The sequence below is a fragment of the Mesocricetus auratus genome, unplaced genomic scaffold, assembly GCF_017639785.1.
Source record: "Mesocricetus auratus isolate SY011 unplaced genomic scaffold, BCM_Maur_2.0 Super-Scaffold_100006, whole genome shotgun sequence".
In the NCBI taxonomy this organism is placed as follows: Eukaryota; Metazoa; Chordata; class Mammalia; order Rodentia; family Cricetidae; genus Mesocricetus; species Mesocricetus auratus.
Genome location: NW_024429190.1, coordinates 88,012,631 through 88,027,357, shown reverse-complemented (window position 1 = coordinate 88,027,357; position 14,727 = coordinate 88,012,631). Strand labels below are relative to the sequence as shown.

The 14,727-nt window shown below is 48.1% G+C and overlaps 1 long non-coding RNA gene across 1 annotated transcript; it reads right to left on the bottom strand.

The window, feature by feature from the left end:
• Positions 1 to 10,067: 10,067 nt before the first annotated feature.
• On the bottom strand, positions 10,068 to 13,937 carry LOC121140720. Its single transcript, XR_005877639.1, has 4 exons — positions 13,813 to 13,937; positions 11,780 to 11,953; positions 11,484 to 11,611; positions 10,068 to 10,881 (listed from the first exon to the last, which is right to left on the bottom strand). It is a non-coding gene; the product is annotated as an uncharacterized LOC121140720 (long non-coding RNA).
• Between the last annotated feature and the right edge of the window lie 790 nt (positions 13,938 to 14,727).

Below are 14,727 nucleotides of genomic sequence, written 5' to 3'. Positions count from 1 at the left end.
TGCTTAATTTGAAGTAGGAAGACACACTTCTAACCTAGGTCTTTGAGGAGGAAGACACAGCTTTAATAGAGATCTTTTGAGGTAGGAAGACCCACCAATAATCTAGGCCACACCTCTTGCTGGCAGCCTGTATAAGGACATGGGTGGAAGCTTGCTAGCAAGTCCATCCCTTCGCTGGCATTAGAATCTGCTTCTTCAGGTTTCCAGTGTATACTGTAGACCAGCTGAGACATCCAGCCTCCAGGACTCAGCAACTCCTGGGTTCTTGGACCTTGCATTCATAGGCAGCCATTGTTAGATTACAGATTGCATCCTGTAAATCATTCTATGTGCAAAGAGATCCATTCTATAAATTCTGTTATTCTAGAAAACCCTGCCTAGTATGGCCCTATATCAAGGTTGGGGGGAACTTTCCTGGAACAACCTGGGCAGCTTTTGGTACTATGTAACAACCTCTAATCCCACTCAGCAATAGCGTTGCATCTGTCTTTAAAAGTTAGATGGGAGGTCAGAGTTTGCAACAACAACCACACCATGGATTCTCCTAAAATAGTCTATCATCTCTGAAGGCAGAATGGCAGACGCCTTACACAAGTTGCCTCAGAGCACAGAAAATGCAACAGGAGCCTCCTTAATCCCCAGTACAGGAACCGCACTGGAGCAGGGAGAGGTCATGGGCTTCCGGGTCAGCGCCAGCCTCCCTGCTGAAATTGCCTAAAAGTAAGATGAGCCTGTTCTTGTCCTCAGAAAGACAAACTAATAAAATGAAAGAGGTTGTCACCATGAACTGCGACAGTGCTGACCTCCTGCTGCATGCCACCAGACAGCCCCCAAGCACTGTGATTTATAAACTCTGAGCAGCCAAGACAGTTACAAGACTATTGATGAGAGTCCCCAGAAGCTGCTGTGAGACACAGAGCCCCATTTGCTGCAGCCACATGTGAGGAATTTATGCAAAACCCATGCATGACACTGCACTTTTCCTTAGCTGTAAAGTACATGCCCAGTCCAAAGAATCCCCAAATATCCCCAAATGTGTGTGTGTGTGTGTGTGTGTTGTATACGTTGTGTGGTATGTGTGTGGTGTGTATGTATATGGTGTGTGTATTTGTGTGTAAGTGTGTATGTGTGATGTGTGTATGAGTGTGTGTGTGGTATGTGTGTGTAAGTGTTTATGTGTGGCATGTATGTGTATGTGGTGTGTGTGTGTAGTGTGTGTGGTGTGTGGTGGGGGGGTTTGAGTGTGTATGTGCGGTATGTATGTGTGTGGTGTGTGTGATGTGTGTATGTGTATATAAGTGTATATGTGTGGTGCATATGTGTGTGGGGTGTGTGAGTGTGTGTGGTGTGTGTATGTGTGGTGTGTATGTGCATGTGTGTGGTGTGTGTGTGTATGGTGTATGTGTGTGTATGTGGTGTGTGAGTGTGTATAAGTGTGTGTGTATGTGTGGTGTGTGTGCATATGTGTGGTGTGTGTGTGTGGTGTGTGTGTATGTGGTGTGTGTGTGTGTGTGCGCTATGGAGGGAGTTTCCATAGAGACCAGAAGAAGGCAATGCTCCCCTAGAGCTAGAGTTCCGCGCTGCTATGAACCACCGTTCAAGCCTTCTGAAAGAGCAAAGCACACTTTCCACCTCAGCGGTCCTCCAGCACCCACACCCATGCTCTTAGTGTGTCACAGTGTCCCCACCAGGCCAGATTTAGACTGTGGGGTTTGGGGTGAATGGGTAATATTTCATTATTGTTTGAAGTTTTTTCAGCAGTTATATGTGAGGGGGAAAATTGGTTTATTTGAAAATCATCTCTAGCTGGGCATGGTGACTTAGCACACTAGTTTGCTAAGTCACAAAATTAATGTGTCTGAGGTCAGTGTGATCTTATAGGGAAAGATCATGTATCAAAAAATTTAAAAATAAGGCAATTATTTTTAATATGTCAAAGCTTACATGAAATGAATTTGAATTAAAGGTGGGATTATATAAAGATCTCACCTTGTTGGGTACCACAAAAATAACTTTAAAACTGATAAATTCAGCTGGACAGTGGTGATACACACCTTTAATCCCAGCATTAGGGAGGCAGACGAGGGTGTATCTCTATGAGTTGGAGGCCAGCCTGATCTACAGAGTGAATTCCAAGACAGCTAGGGCTATTACACAGAAAAACCCTGTCTTGAAAAACAACAACAACAAAAAGCTCATAAATTCACCTCCCAGTTTTTTATAATTTATACTTGGCTTGTTTTATGGATTAAGAGGACCCAGAGTGGATGAGTGTTCTCACAAGACCCCACCCCTAGGTGAAGAGCTACAGGCAATCAGTGACTACTGAGAGAGGAGAATGAGTCTTCAGGGCTATGTTCCCTGATAGATTATCTGTCCCAAGTGGTCAGAGACTTACACACTCAGTAGTGTGTGTGTGTGTGTGTGTGTGAGAGAGAGAGAGAGAGAGAGAGAGAGAGAGAGAGAGAGAGAGAGAGAGAGAGAGAGAGAGAGAGAGAGAGAGAGAGAGAGAGAGAGAGAGAGAAACAGTAATAAAGAAGAGTCATGAGGTTGAGAACTAGTGGAATGGCAGGGAAATATTTGGAAAAAGGAGAGTATGAGATGGAAATGATATCAGTACAGCACTCATGTATGAAATTCTCAAAACATAAATGTTTAAAATGTGCTTAGCCAAGAGCGTGAGAGAGAGAGAGATCATAGAGGGAATTCTAGGTCAGCAGGGACAGGGAATCACAAATGGGAACCACTTAAGAAGGACGGAAAAAAAAGTTTGAACTTTTTTTAAAGAATGAGATTTTTTTCAGAGTGATAATATTATTTGTGGTGAGAATCTGGGAGTGTATTTGATGGAAGAAGAATATAGAACTATAATTTCAAGTCAAAAATCTATAAACAATCTCTCCTACCCATCCTCTTATTTTTTTTACTTTCTTTTTATTTATTCTTCCTGTCTTTTCCATCACACCTCCCAATCCCACCCATCTCCCTCACCCCCAAATTAATAAAATTTAAGGGAAAAAAAGGAGAAAATCTCATCATGGCAAGCTGCAATGTGACACAGTGAGTCACCAGTCTATACATTTTTACATACAGGAAAGAATCATTAGTCTGGTTCGAACCCCCCTGCCCCACCCCTGTCTCTGCTACACCACTGACGCTGGACCCTCACTGGGATTCTTCCTGAACACCTGTTGCTGCCCCATGTCACAAAGAGTCCTGAAGCCCTGGGTCTGCAAGACCAACCCCCAACCCCCACCCCCTCCCACCCACCCCTTCTCTCCCCAGCCCCTGTGCTTCAGCAGATCACAGATGGGTTGGATGTTGGGGTGGTTCTGGGTCTGCTACACACCCTCTTATAAACAGAACCATTGGAGTTACTGAACTCATGGGCCACCAAGCTAGAAAACTGTGCTGACAGTTTTATGTCAACTCAACACCAACTAGAGTTGTTTGAGAAGAGGAAACCTCGATTGAAGAAATAAGCCACATTGATAGGCCCATGAGCAGGCGTGAGGTGCATTTCCTTGACTACTGGTTGATGTGGGAGAGCCCAGCCCGCTTTGGGCAATGGAGCCTGGACGATGGTCATGGATGGTCTAAGGAAGCAGGCTGAGTAAGCTATGAAGAACATCCCAGGAAGCAGCACTCCTCCTTGATCTCTGCTTCACTTCCTGCCCCCAGGTTCCTTCTTGACTTCCGGTTCTTGCCTTGACGTCCCTTGATGACAGACTACAAGCTATAAAGTGGACCTTTTCCTATTCAAGTTGCTTTGCTCTTGGTGTTTAATCCCAGCAATAGAAACCCACAGAAACAGTTGACCTGAAGAAGGGGGGGACTCATGGACCCCAAACTGATGGCTGTGTGGAAAGCATGGGACTGACCCAGACCCCCTGAATGTGGGTGTCAGTGAGGAGGCCTAGGTAGTCTATGGGGCCTTGGGTAGTATTTATCCCTGGTCTACAAACAGACTGAGTGCCCATGCCACAATGAGGGAGGCTCTCTCAGCCAGCACTCTTGTGGGAGGGCCAAGGCCCTGCCCTGGATGAAATGACAGACTCTGGAGATCCACCATGGAGGGCCTCACCCTCCCTGGGGATCAGAATAGAGATTGGGTGGGGGACTGGGGGACCTGGTGGGAAGGGCGGGGGAAGAGGGGTGGGAGAGGGAGCTGGGATTGACAAGTGAAACAAACTTGTTTCTAACTTAAATAAAAAAAGAAAAGAAAAGAAAAAGAAACCGTAACTAAGACAAAACTGCTTCCTAGTGCCCTCTGGTAGTTGACGACAAAAAAAGAAGTGGTCTCAGTCCCTGGTTCTTCTCAATACCTCCATGTTTCCTTGAGCCTCCCATGAAGAGATCATGTTCTTCCCTGACTCGGGAGTCGGGCTATACTAAACTGCTTTGACCAGCAGATTGGTAGAAATAGCACATGCCCATCTCAAGCCCTGGTTTCTCAGATTGTACTTGTCCTCATTTTAAAGACCCCTGCCCTGAAAGTGAACCCAGATCAGCCTACCATAAGGTGAGAAGTCACGTGGAGACAAATTAATTCTAAACCAATCAATCTGCAGTGTGGAAAGACCAGCCACTACCAATCAATCACCTGCTATATGGCAGGCTCACACCTCTCCGGGACCCGGGAAACGGTTCTCATTCTTACACTTGCTTGCAACACTAAGTGGTATCATTTCAAGCCATTTGGAGTGGGTTGCTTGCCCAGAAATAATCAATTGAAGTATGGAAGAGGATTCTGATGAAGGGAGAGGGCAATCTAGGACTCAGCCTTGGCTCCCCTTTCACTTCTCTGTAATTACATGTGTGGCTCTTCCAGCCTGGAGCCTAACACCAAGGGCAGCGGTGAGACTGAGCAACAGGAAAAGCCCTGCCCAGTTTTCAGTGTGCTGAGCTTGAGAGCACCTCGGTACACACCAGACTGAAGGGGCAGCCACTGGGTATGTCCCCTCCTCCTCAGAAAGGTTCCTATCGGGATCCTAGTCAGAGGAGATAGATGTGTCCCCCCCAAAAAAATACTGCTGGAGAATTACTGTGTAGACGAGGAGGGAGGCCATAGCAAGCCTTGCAGACAAACACTTGGCTTACCACCCACCCTGCCTGGACCACCCAGACCACATTTTAACACTTCCTCATTAGCTTGGGGATGGAGCACACGCTCACCCAGCCCAAAATGTTTGTCAGATATTCTGTAATCCTGGTGAAAATAAAGATGGCCACCGGCATAAGAAATGTGCTGAGGAGTGTGGGAGATGTTAACAAGCAGAGATACAGGTGGGGTGGAGAGCAGACCAGAGGACGGGTGGGAAAGCCCAAGGCACCATGGGGATTAGAACCAGAAACGTCTCCCCAGGACCTCATGTGTTTGGAAACTTGTTTACCTGTAAGTGGCACTGTTTAGGGCTGTTCTGGAATCTACAGGGGGTAGTCTTGCTGGGGGACGTACAGCCCTGGGAACAGGCTTTGAGGGTTTATAACCACCCCACTTCCTGGCCCCTCTCTGCCCATGAAATGCGATTGTTCCTACCTTGCTGCCACACCACGCCTTCCCTGCCGTGCTAACTTCTCCTCTGGAACTTCATGGGGGGGGCACCCTCTCTTCTTACAGCCCTGCTACTTTATCACAACACCAGAAAAGTAACTAAAACAGGAGCAGTCTAGACTAGAGTAAGCCACACTCCAAGTCATCCCTGCTTCTCAGTGCCCGGAGCCACTGGCTTCCACCCTTGCAGCTGATCTGAGCCTAAGAAGTAGACACACATTCCCTGATGATTGACAGCAGCGGGCCCTGAGGAGCAGCCAGTGCCAGAGGCACCAGGGAAATGGTTCTGTCTTCTTTTTTCTGTTTTCATGGCGCTATGAAGCCAGTATATGTGGTATTGACAGCGTGTGATTAAGTACACAGGCGTTTCTTGTGTTACCACCTGTATTTTTTTCTATATGTGAATGATTTCAAATTTTAAAATTAATATGAAAAGAATGGATCAAAAATAAGTCTTTGGGCCAGCAAAGTGACTCAGCCTGTCAACCTTTGATCACCAGGACCTACAGAAATGTAGGAGAGAACCAACTTCACGTAGCTGCCCTTTGAGCTCCACACGGGCACCATGGCGTGGATCGCCCACACATCCACATCGTGCATGAACATACCATCAGAAAAACATCAAAGCAAGCTTTTTTAAGGTGGAAGGGCTTTAGTTTCTGTATCGCTCACATGTGATATATATATACATATATATATTCATATACATACATAATGTGTGCTACTTTTGTAATCAAAAGTATAGAGATCAAAAAATGGCGACATTTGGGCTAAGCAGAGGCTGCCTAGGCAGAAAGGTCTTTGTGTATTGCTTTTTCAGGGGACAGAGGTGAGAGAGTCCATCAGTGGCTATTCTGAGAGATGAAGTCTGCCATTTAGCTCCATTTCTCCTTTTCCACCCGGGATCCCATCCCACGTGATGGTGTACCCTCGGGGTGGGACTTCCCTTCTTGGGTAGACACTTGTGCAGAGACCTTCACAGACCACGCCCCAGGAATGTTTTCACACCGGTTCTCGATCCAGTCAAGCTGATTCTGAAAATTAGCCATCACAGCTAATTCAGGGGAGGTGTTTGGTCAAAGGAAAGGTTAATGCCACTCTTAGCCTTAATCGGAGAAGCCTCTGCGGTGAATAGGGATGAATACAAAGAATCGTGGCTGCACTAGGTGCTGAGAATCCGTAACAGCCGAGTGCTAGACAGTGAGAAAGTCACCTCTGTGAGTTGTGGGAACACCGCAGAAGAGAGCAACGGGAAGAAGAGCCAGAAAATAAGGGTGACTGTAATTAACACCTGTGCATGCTACGAACATAAACAGAAGCTGCTGATACCTGCACGGGGTCTATCAGCAGTCAGGCTCGGATGGAGACGGAACTCAGAGGGCCCCTAGCTGCCAAACTGCTGCCAATAGACTGAGGACGCGGGGAAACCGTAACCTCCAATCAAGTGCCAGTTGACCCCAGAAGGCTCCAGTGGACACTTCCAATTTGGTGGTTACACAGATGGCCCTGGTTAACCTAAATGAGTCAAAACAAAACCCAAAATCATGAGTCTGGGAAGGAATGGGGAGGGGCGATGGCAAGGATGGGTGGGAGATGATGGGGAGAAAGATCAGAATGTATTATAAGCATGTAATAAATTGTCAAGTAGCAAAATTAGTCAATAAAAATAAATAATAATGAGAAGTTTAAGAATGGAAGGTAGCCACGCCTAGTGACATAGGCCTGAAGTCCCAGCCAATCCACAGGCGGAGACTGAGCAACTGAGCTAGAACTTGTCTCAAAAAGCAAAGGCGAAAGAGAAGGGGGAGGGGCTGCAGAAGGATCTCAGGGGTGGAGCACTTGCCTGGCTCTGGCTCTGGGTTCAGTTCCTGTCTCTGCCGGAAACAAAAGAATGGATGGCATGAGAGCCTGCACATGGAGAAAATGACCTGAGAAAGGAGGGCGTGAGGACGCCATTGGCTGAGCAAAGCATTGGCGTCACCCGGATCACGGCAGAGATGCTGTCCCAGGACCTGAAGTATATAGACATGCAGACCCAGATGGCTTCACGAGCACAGCTGCAAATGTGCTGTGAGAACAGGACAACCCCCCTGTAGGCCAGACCTCTGCACTGTGGATCCTGCCAGCTGAGACTACAGGAGGTGCCATAAGTCAGACTCTCTGGGCAGGGTCACTCTAGGAGGCTGGAGGAAGCAGGCTTCAGGGGGAGGTGTCTGCGAGATCACGGCTGTCCTACTGAAGTGCAGGTGATGGCTGCCAAGGATGGGTGTTCCTGGAGGAGCAAGGGTGCCTATGCTACAAGCAGATGGGTTAACCAAGCCAGACACAGGCCTGTAATCCTATCTGTTCAGGAGGTTGAGGCTGGGGGAATTACAGGTTCAAGGACAACTTGGGCTGCAGAGCAAATTCAAGGATAGCCTTGACCTAGTTTCAAAATTAAAAATAAGATGAGTCAGCGGTAGAGTTCTTGCCCAGCATGAGTGAGACTTGGGTCCTGTGGGTCTCACACACACATATGGGACCCCATGTGTGTCCTCTCAGGAAGAGGAGGCACCCAGGAATGGGCGCACTGTGCCACAGGGCAGGGAGTTGAAGGAGGAAGTGCTCAAGGAGTGGACAGAGAACTCCATCCTGGTTGGGGGAGAGGGCAGCAGCAAGGGAAAGATGAGGGAATTGTTAATTAGGTTAGTTGTGCTGCCCTGTGTGGTGATATATTGCTTATGATTTATTAAAGTCACTGGAGATCAAAATAGCAAAGCAGCCATGTTAATTGGTCATAGAAGCCAGGCAGTGGTGGCACACATCTTTATCCCCAGGACTAGAGACAAAGGCAGATGGATCTCTGTGAGTTCAAGGCCAACCAGGGCTAGACAAGATTGAATCAGTCTAAAAGAGTAACAGAGTTCACGCCTTTAATCCCAGCACTAGGGAGGTAGAGACAGGAGAATCTGACTGGGTGGAGAAAGGAATATAAGGAGGAGGAGACAGGAATTCAGAGCCTTTTGCCTCTGAGGATTCATGGAGACAGGATTGCCGTTTCAGCTGGGTAGAGGCAAGATCTATTGGCTTCTCTGATCTTCAGTGAAGCTTGAACCCCAGTATCTATCTCTGCATCTTGTATTTATTGTGCTACAACCCTAAGTGAAGTTTAGTCCGACAGCTTGGCCCATTGGGGTGCCATCTTAGCTATGAGTGCAATTTGGAGATGTAGACCGTTGTTTCTGTCTACTGGCACCAAAGATCAGGGAGTTCAGGTTACAGGTAGACACAGATCTAAGAACTACGAAAGGCAGAATTGCCATCAGCTCCCTGGGATTCTCGACATCTCTCCCCCTCTAATTTAGGGGACAACACTGCCTCCCACTTATCAGTGAGGAGACAAACCCAGAAAGCCTGTGACTTAGTGACGGTCTTCCATCTAGAAAGAGTGACTTTCTGAGGACTTAAAGCCTCTCAAGCTTTGCACACCCCACTCCTGCCTTCCACCTATCACTGTATGAAGGCCAGCATGGGTGACCAAATACTGACACCACCCACACTGCACAGCCTTAGTTCTGGCCACATTTTAGTTAACAAATCGACAAAAAGCTCTGGACAGTACTTTCTTATATCGGGGTGCTACCTAAAGCTCTTTTTAGATAAGTTAACATTTATTTATTTCTTTGTTGTGGGGAGAGGAATGCATATTGACATAGCACTCTATGGGATCAGAGGACAGCTTGCAATAGTGGATTCTCCCCCATGAGAGTCCAGACCCAGCTTAGATGACGAGGCTTGCTGGCACCTTACCAGCTTGGCCTTTCCATGGAAAGGAAACGCTTACAGGACCTCTAGCTTAAAAGCCAGGGCTTCTAAAACCCTGAAAAAAATGCCTATCTTTGGGTAATAGAGACTGGACAATGTTTGGGGCTTTTTCTCCTTCGTTAGTTTGTTTTCATTTTGTGATGAATGAATAAAAAGTTCATCTACTGGGATAGAACTCTGCATTTATATTGTTATCACTGTATTGCTGTCCCTATCATGATCATCTCAAACAGTCACTCCCCTTCTGTTTTCCCCTTTTTGGTTTTGTCCCTAACCCTTTAATATTTGCTCAATAAATATTCAACCCAAGGAGAGAGAGACAGAGAGAGAGAGACAGAGAGAGAGAGACAGAGAGAGAGAGAGTGTGCACTCTTTCCTTCCGCTGTAGACAAGCTGGCGAGAGCAGTTTGAATGGCTGCTGAGATGCTGAATCTATAAGGGTGGTCTGAGGGGCTGTGAAGCTCACATGCTAAGTAATCTTGTGCAGCATGAATTTAATGTGCAGAGTTATGAATTTACTAAATACTTAATTAGGAGCCCAAGCCAATGAACCAAAGGCACGCTGGGCCTGGTGTCAATGGCCCTCAAGTAACAAAGCAGAGTGAAGCTGAGGGAAGCTGGGGCACTCCTTCCAGCCTGGTCTGTGAACTACAACCCAGACTGCCTGCAGGCAGGGAGGTCCCTGCGCGCCCAGCAAGGTCAGCTCTGGGGCTCGTGTCTCCTGGCAGTGGCACTCTTGTCTGCTGTGTGGTTTTGTTGTTTTGTTTTTGCTTTCCAGTTCTCATAGAAAGATTTCCCGTCGTTTTAGAGCTGAATTCGGTGGGAAAATAATGTTTATTCACTTCACGGCCAATTTGGACTGAACACATTGCTGCTCCCTAAAACAAAGCTCTGGTGCACTCATGAGTCAGAATCGCAGGCGCATTCCCGTGTCTGGTTGCATTCTGAACTGGGTAAAATTAGAATATCACTTTCCTTTTTCTTTCCCGTGGATTCACTTGAGTTAGCCTCCTTAGTCAGAACGGGAGCTTTGGGGAGAAACGGCAGGCTTCGGAATAAAGGCTCAGCCAGCCTGCCCTGGGGAGGTTCAACAGCCCACAGAATAGAGGCCAGCAGGGTCCACTTCCCGCCTCTTTCTCTTCTCCCTCCCCCCTTCTCCACCTCCTGCTTCTCTGCTTCAGCACTGCCGAAGCCACAAAAACACCCGTGTTGTGACGGTACGTTCATTATGAAATGACTAGGGCCAGAATAAAACCACTAGAAGTTAAGTAATTCTCATGAGATTTATCCAGGTAAAGTCCAGAGCCTTAAAACGATGTTTCGGTCAAGTGTGGGCGATGTGTAGGATGGCCTACACACCCACACGTGATGATACGTTTCTACCTCCATGGTCTGTTTTTGCCGGTGTGAACGAACAAGTCCGTACACGGGTTTGGGGACACAAATGCCATGGTGCCGACACCACCTGTCCCAGCTCCAGAGCATTCTGCTCAGGCGTGTAGCCTGTGGATGAGGATGGAGTCCTGTAGCGTGAGAAAAAGGGCAGTGGCGGCAGGGCGTGGCCAGGAGATGTCAATCAACAAACTCTTGGGAAAGAAGAAATGGTGACCCCACATCACTGACACGGAGCTTCGGGAGTCAGCTCACCCATATGCCCAGCTCCTTTTGTGCCAAGCACTGTTTCTACTACCGATCTATAGACATGAAAACTAAGAAAAGTTCGTCAGCGGGCAAAGGTCCTACAGTTAGGAGCTGTGCAAGTAGAATTCAAACCTAGGTCTTGCATAAAAGCTTCTTCAGAGGTGTATTTAATAAAAACGCAGTAAGAATCTTGACATACTTTCCTTTTCAAAACTTTTTAAACCATAATAAAATGCACAGAGCATACACATTAAGATTCATGACTTGGACAGTTGTGTCTTCTTGTGACGACTCCCCAAACAAGAAGTGCAACATCTCATTCTCATTTACCCCAGGGACGTCCTTTAGGCATCTTGTCAATCCCACCCCCATCCCCAGGGACATTTTACATCTGTCTCCTGGGGTGAGTTTGTTGGTTCCCTCACTCAGCCTGTTTTGGGGATTCATCCATGTTGTTGCACACATCTGTAACCTACAGACTTACCGGAAGAAGCAGGCCAGCATGCTGGCGATAGTTTAAGGTATTGGTACACGGTTGCCATGGGGCTTTCTGAAAACCAGCTTGCTGGCTGGGGCACCTAAGTGGACACTTCCCTGAGAGGAAAATGGATCCTGGAGAAAAGGTAAGAAAAAGGGTGACAATGGACGGCAGACTCTCGGGGTACTGACAGCTGAGTCGGCCTTTCCGCACCCTGCCCCTGGAGCAGCTTATCTACACCCTAACCCCTAATCCAAACTGAGTATCAGATACGCTATAAACAGGCAGGCAAAACCACCCACCAGTTAGTAGTTGCAGTCATGTCACGTCGGTGAAAAGCGTATGGACCAGACGTGAGCCCAGTTTGCCTGGCCCAAGCCGTGGAGAGGGGCCCCTGACACCTTGTTCTTTTCCGACAGTCTTTACACGCAGATGATCTGAAGCACAGCTGAGGTGTGGTCCGAAGAGTTCAGAAACTGGAGAAGAGAACATGAAGAAAGGAAAATTAGCCTTCCAAGGGCCAACTCCCCAGCCCTCCCCCGGTAGCGGCTCTTATCCCTTTGCTGAGTTCAGCACACTTGTGTGACACAAGCTGGACTCGCCTGCCCTCACGCTTCTGGTTTTTACTTGTATAAGCTCATTTGCATTGAGCCGCTGGTACATGAAAATAGTTTCTACCTGAAAATAGTTTGGGCGTCTTGAGTAGAGAAGGAAAGTATCACAATTCGCACGCCAACACGGCATTAGTGAGAAAAAAGCCTCCCCAGCAGCAGCATGTCCAGGAATGGTCGGTCGGTGGGTAAGCCAGGAAAAGTGACCCTCCACGTCTGACATTTACACACCGTCACACAGAGCATGACAGCGGTTAGTCCCTGTGTCACCCCCATGCCTACTTTGGGAGTAGGACTTGGGAGCCATTGAAACCCAAAGGGGTGGAAAGCAGGAGGCCTTTGATGGAGTGGAGATGGGGAGGGAAGAGGCCAGGGGAAAAGTAGGGTGTGCAGAATGCAGCCAGCCAGCTCCGGTGAGGCCAGGGGGAGGGGCACACCACAACACCAGCCACCCCAAGCCAGCGGGAGCACCAGCTTCACCCAGGGAAGTCAGGTGCGTTCACCATCCTCTGACTCACTAGGAAGGGGCTTCCCACATGGCAAGAATCTGCCGTAGTGATGCAGGGGAAATCAGGGTCCCCTTGGGGGATCTTAGTCTCATTAATAAAAGATTTTAAGAACAGAGTCCAAGAGAAACACGGGGACAATTTAATTAAAGTTTTAAAGAAAAATCTGGAAGCACCCAAGTTATACTCAGCAGCTGCCTGGAAAGGAGAGGGGGAAAAAAGGCTACAGGAGATGAGACCTGATGGACAATCAGCCACATGGTGAGGACAGAGTAAAGTAACACAAGTAAAAGACCCAGAGACGGATATTTAATACATCATCGCAGAGCGAGGGAGCCCAAAATGTTAGGGGAATGTGATGGTTTGAATAAAAATGGCCCTTAGGCTCTCAGGGAGTGGCAGTATTGGGAGGTGTGGCCTTGTTGGAGGAGGTGAGTCACTGGGCTTTGAGGTTTCAGAAGGGAGCACTGGAACAAGTCGTGGTGGCACCCCTACTGCCATCCCAGCACTGGGGGTTCAGAGGCAGAAGCACAGTGAATTTGAGGCCTGCCTGAGTCACATAGCAAGTTCCAGGCCAGCCTACCTCTGAGTGACACCCTGGTTCACAAACGGACAGGAAATTATACAGGACAAGAGACCTGTTCTTCAACAGAGAGACTGGACAAGGCGGAGAAGACAGAGAACCTGTAAGTTAACTGCAGTTTAGAAAAAAATAATAATAAGGCATGGACCTTATTTGCATCCTCTTTTAATCAAATCACTGAACACGTTTCTTTGGGCGGGACGTGGCTCATAGGTCAAACACTTTGCCTAGCACGTTTGAAGCCCGAGATTCCATGCCGTGCACCTCACAAAAAGGATTCCTTCTCGGGCAGCTGGGGCAATGAAACAGTCTTAAGAGATCTCAGCTGGGGTGTGATGGCAGTGCTTTGATGTGGGTTACGGTTTTGGTATTGTTGTGCAGTTCTGGGGACGCATTAATGCTAGACAAGAGCTCTACCTCCTGACTGCTCCAGCCTGCTTCCGAAAGGACTGTGATGTGTGGATGAAATGGCCCCACAGGCTTGTGTGTTTGAAGGCCGGGTCCCCATCTGGTGGAACTGTTTGGGAAGAATAAGGAGGAGTGGCCTTGTTGGAGGAGGTGTGTCAGTGGGGTTGGGCTTTAGGGTTTCAAAGGAGGCCTCATCATTTCCATTTAGAGCTCTGCCTTTCGCTCACCTCAAGCAAGGAGTCCTGGGGTTTGCCTCAATTGAAGTGGCCAGCCCCCTGTTTTAGCAGTCATGACAGGCTAACCTGTGCTCATCTGACCTTGCCCCTCCTGTCCTGGTCACTAAGGTCAGATGCCCTCGTGGCAAGGCACCAATCAGAAGTTAGCTGGCGGGGCTGTGCTTTATGGCTCTGGGTGTGCTTTACGGACAGTGCACAACAGTGACGTGCAGAACATAGCAACCGCCCTGGGAGGGCCTATGGGCCATAACAACCAGTTGACCAATCAACACAGGGCAAGTCATCCAAGCCTGAAAGCGCACCAATCCCAAGACTGTTTCATACCCCTAGACACTCCCCTTACGCTGCCCTGTAAGATCTCCACCTAATGATTTCTTGGGGTTTTTCTCCAGCTTCAGCTACAGTGGATAGATGAAAGGCCTGAGCTAATGGGGTTAGCTCGTTAAACAACTACAATAAAAGACTCTTTGCTTGTGCATCGAAATGGGCCTCTTGGTGATTTTAGAGTTCAGAATTTGGGTACAACACAATGTGACATGGTGAGGGGGAATTGGGGCTGGCCACAGGACACACACATGCACCATCCTGTCTTACATGTCCTGAATGCTATGAGGTTCCTCATAGCATTACACTGAGAAAGGGGGGGGAAGGAGCCTGGAGGGAGGGGAGGAGCCTGGAGTGAGGAGTGTCCCTCAGACCCAGAGAAGTGAGGATGCATTAAAGAATCAGCTCAGCCTCTACAAAGCAGCTGCAGAGATTTCCAGAGTCCGTGTCCCACACAAAGACCAAGGACACATGGGTAGTAGCAGAGAGCCTATTAAAGACAAGAAAGGCACTCCAGGGACAGGAAGTGGCCCCACTCAAAAACCCCAGAATGACCAATGAGTACTGTCATAGGTCATTTAC